The following is a 5,191-nucleotide window of genomic DNA, read 5'->3' as shown; positions in this document are numbered from 1 at the left end:
TAAAACTAAAAGCCCTTATTGAAACCTTGTGACTTGAGAACAACTCAAGATGATTGTTCTGGGGGGAGTAAGAATGTTAAAAATCCCGCAGGGTAGATTGAGGAAGATCGTAGTTGAATTTTGTTCTGAGAACTGTTCACTGATCCAGTTCACAGAAGGTAGGGGAAACTGGCTGTGGTAATGATAGGATAGAAACAGGTACTGCAAGACTTGGATTTTAGTTTAGTAGCCATTAGTTGGTCAATTTGGTTTAGCAAGAGAGGTGAAGAGGAACAGTTGGAGCTAAGGTGAAAAATGTTTAGTCCTGCATCATCTTTCACAAAGGCAAGTTTGGATAAAAGAGGAGGAAAATAAGTGGGACTTGTCTATCACATGGGGAAATGTTGTGAGATGGCAGGTCTGGGAAGAGTGAAATATGGCATTTGCAGACTTGGGATCAGCATGAGACTACTGGATGCCCGGGGTGATGGATGTATAGGAAAAGTGCTGAGAGACACAAAAAGACAAAGCAAAACAAAGGAAAGCAAAAGACACAGAACAAACACAAATTTCATTCTCGGTACGTTTCGCCGCTTAAACAGTTATCTCTTTTATCTTTCTTCCTTTCCATTACTTGTTTTACGAAATCTATCAATGGTTTAAAGGTACAGCTCCAGATGAGGCTGAGCCTAAAACTCCTTGGTGAAATCCAGAAAAGAAAATCAGGAGTGAGCATTTGAACGTGTCCAAACTAGAGTCATAATTAGCTTTTTAGAATGGCTTCTTGGCCAGGAGAATGTGCATTTAGGCATGTGCTTTGCCGCATTCCTTTATAACATGTTTCAATTGTCAGTCAAAGGCTTTATTGCAAAGCTAGTACTAGACACGGTGGAATTAACAAAGAAATAGATCTGTTCTTTATGCTGAAGGAAGGAAAAGATGGAACCTCTAATCTGGCCTTTCTATATCTCAGATACCATAGGGATTTTTTGACTTCAGGCTTCTGTCACATATATTGCCACCAAAGCTCAGCAGAATTTTTTTCTTCAATACTCTAAAGTTAGAGCCTGTAGCAACTTTTATTCAGTTGTCACCTTTGCCCTGTTTCTTAGTGCCCTCATTTATTCATCCTTCACTGATTCCTGGAGTGTTTTCTGAATAAGATGAGTTGCCCCAGGGATTCACACTGGCAGGACATTAGGCTATGTATAGTATCCTTTTCTATTTTCCTCTTAAATGTTTAACGTATAATAAAGAGGGTTAGATGAGTTCACTGAAGCGTTACTGCAATTCACAACAGCAGCTACTGTTCATAGTCTCTGTGTTGGCAATGCTTATCTGGACAGGTCTTCCCAAAGATAATTAAAATTGACGATATTTATTGTTAAACCTCTCTGATACACCTAATTACGCACAAGAATAATAAAATATCGCGAATGGCGCTTGAAAAGGGAGTGGGGATCCCTTTGCAGTGTTTTGGACTATTGTTCTCTTACCTGCTCAAGGAATATGATAAATTGGTATAAAATGGTGGCTTTCTCTTTGAGCTTGTGTATACTCACTAGAAAATCTGTTTCAAACAAGTTATGACACATTAAAAACTTTTCTAAATATGGACTAGAACAAAAGGTAAATTATGAGTTCATGATAACAGCATTAACGGAGCTACTTTCAAGTTAGGGAGCAGATACCCTGGCAAAATTAATTTGTTTATGAATTCTGCTAATTTAATTAATATTTCCACTCAAATAAATGTTTTACCTTGAACTCGTAACTGCTTAAATTTATTGTTTTTACTGCATAGGCAGAATTGTGAAATCCTGAGAAATACAAACTCTTTCCCAAGCTGCTTCATGCTCCCATGGGATGATCTGAAAAAATTTAACCTTGAATGTTCACTTTTGAAATAGTGTAGTAGCAAGCTAGATTTGATGATAGTTTTTAAAACACCATATTGTGGACAGAGAGGATATATTTTCATTTATTGTAAATCATAGAATATATATTAATCAGAATTACACTATGTCACAATTCTAGAACTGTATTTCTCTATTAAACATATCTATGTTTTAAGGCATACATTATACTGTAGTATACAAAGAAATACAAACATTTTTCAGTGTTATTTTTTTTTAAATCATGAAATTGGAAGAATAATGTGACTAAGTGATAAGACACATGACAAGTGGTCAATGTAAAGCATGGGTTTGGGTCAGGAAATCTATTGCTGTTTGCTAGAAAGGAAGACCACAGGGAAGCTATAATGACCTGAAGAAGGAAACAATCGGATAACAAAGTAATGCTGGCTCTCCATTCTCCCCACACTCCTACCGAGGTCAGCCAGTCCTAGTATGAGCAGAATGCTTATCAAAATCATGAACAGGCCTGGGAAAATACAATCTACCTGAGAAGTGAGCCAGATTCGGACAACTGTTTAGCCATTGTGGCTTGCTTGAGCCCTCTGATTCTTGGCCTTCTCGGAACTCTATGCACAAGATTATTACAACAATCAGAAAGACCCTCATCCTCTCACCACCAAGTCGATGCCTATGAACATTTGTGTTTTTATGCTATCATTCTTTCTTCATATTCCTGTGAGATTTTCTGCATCTTGGATGATGGGAATCTTGAAAGTTCTCCTTTCATATTCCCAGAGCAGAGTTACAACAAAAATCTAGCTCAGTCTAGCAATTCCTCCAATCTCTGCCTGGTTTAGGATGCCAAATTCTGCTTACCTCTCAACTTGGCACCACTTTCTATGTTATAGCCTCCAGCCCAATACCAATATGACAAACAAACTGAGGAAGATTCAAACAGGGAAGCAACATACCAGGAAATTTAACACAATATTGTTCATACCTGGCCCCTGCCACTCACTAGCTGTGTGAGTCCGGGGAAAATCACTTCACTTCATTAAGGCTCAGCTTCCTTATCCTTAAACTGGAAGTGATAGAATCTAAGTTTCCTTTGAAGTATAGTATTCCTTCAGTGTAAATATTTTAAATTACCTTTACAAACTGCATATACCTGATTGATAATCCATATGGCAAGCACAAGATGTAGTAGAGGCCAAGAAGGGCCAAAATGTCAGAAAATCTTCCTCAGTATTAAGCATTTTAGTGAACGTAGTAGTTCACAGAAGTGAAAGATCATCAGCAATTGGATTAGATAAGATGAGCTTCCAGACATGTGAAAAACTAGGTTTTTAAAAAGTTATACTATTTGGACTATCAGAAAGAAAGAAGAAAGCTCCGCTAAGTGGGGTGAAACAAAGGCCTGGAGTTAGGAGTCAATATGATATATTGGATACAATTAAGTGGAATAGACCCACTGAAGCAGGAGGCTCATATTTGGTGGTAGTTAGGGATCAGTCCTATTCCAGGTGATGCTCTAGTAACTAGTCAATAACCAATCAATGAGAAAAATAGTAAGAGGAACTATACGGTATTGTGGAAGAAAACAATTACGTTTGTTGATTTCTTAAAAGTTACAGACCCAATCTCCATCCAGATGTTGCACTGGTCCCGTCAAAAGTCCTCTGCTGATACATTCCATGAACATATATTCATGGTCCAAGTGCCAAGAACTCTACTAACAGCTGGAGATACAGTTATGTTTTTAGCTTGTGAAGAGCATAGAAGAAAATTAAATAAATTATATGATAAAGATATTATTGCATATGTATGAGGAACACGTTCATTATCTAATACATTGTTTGTGAACAATTGGCTTTCCTTGTTATGAAGGACAAGCTCTCAAGTGGGCTCCCATGATCCCTGCCTCTTGTTATTCACCGTCTTATGTAATCCTCTCTCATGACTGTGGGTGCTTCTAATCAATAGAATATGGCAAAGGCGAAGGGATGCCTCTTCTGTCTTACATAAGATTGCAACTTCGATCTTATTAGCAGATCCTCTCCCTTGCTGGCTTTGATGAAACAAGCTACAATGATCTGCATTACTCTGTGTAGAGGCCAGGATGTCGAGGAAATGAGGGCAACCTCTGATCAACAGCCAACAAAGAATTGCGGCTCTCAGTCCAACAAGCCACAAAGATATGAATCTTGCCAACCATCATGTGAGTTTGGAAGTGGATCTTTTCCCAGTTGAGGCTTGAGATGAGAAGACAGCCTTGACTGCAGCATTGTGAAGGACCCTGAAACAGAGGAAAAAACTAAGCTGTGCTGGTGTCCCGACTCAGAGAAACTGTAAGATAATGAATGTGCATTAAGTAGCTAAATTTCTGTTAATTTGTTATGTGGCAATAGATTACTAATGACTAATATATTTATGACTAAATTAAAAAGAATTTTTCTACCTCACAAAACATGCAGAAATAAATTTCCATACAGTTAAAACCAAATCATTAAAATAAAACAAAAGTTTTTAAATATTAAGAAAAAGTAGCAAATCTATGACCTCAGGGTAGGAAAGGATTAACTTAAACATGAAAAGCACAATTCATAAAGTGCTGGTAAATTCTAAATGGCAAAACATATTATAAACAAACATGAACCACAATCTGGGAGAATACTTGTGAAACATAGAACTCCAACATACCGATTAGAAAAAAAATCCTCAAACAGAAAAATGACTAAACACATGACAGAGCAATTCATAGGAGACAAAATCAGAATGGCCAAGAAATATAAGACTGGTGACTCAAAGTCACGAGTAATTAAGTAAATGCAAATTAAAACACAATTATATACGATTGCACGCTCACTAGACTGGCAGAAATATTTAAAAATTAGACAATATTCCGTGTCAATGACAATACAGAGAATTAGGTACTTTCACCCACTGTTGGTGGGAGTGTAATTGGTACCATCCTTTTGATATACAATTGGGAAATCTCTACTGAAATCAAGATTGCATATAATTTATAACTGAGTATTTCCACTCAGGGCCTGGCCACCCACCTCGGAAAAAAATGGCCATGAAAACTCTATGAATAGCAGTGGAACATTGTCTGATATAGTGTGGAAAAGTGAGAGGATGGCATGAAAAGACCAGGCAGAGCTCTGCTTTGCTGTACACAGGGTCGCTAGGAGTTGGAATCCACTCAACAGCACTAACAACAAATTTGCTCTCCTAGTCATATACAGTAGAGAAGCTCGCACATGCATAAAAGGAGACATATATAAAAATATCCAGTTTGCTACTTTTTCAAAGAATGAAAAATTATCATAATTAATACCATCAGGAGCTCA

The sequence above is a fragment of the Equus asinus genome, chromosome X (assembly GCF_041296235.1).
Source record: "Equus asinus isolate D_3611 breed Donkey chromosome X, EquAss-T2T_v2, whole genome shotgun sequence".
Taxonomy (NCBI): Eukaryota; Metazoa; Chordata; class Mammalia; order Perissodactyla; family Equidae; genus Equus; species Equus asinus.
The sequence above is the reverse complement of the archived record's forward strand: the minus strand, read 5'-3'. Positions refer to the sequence as shown.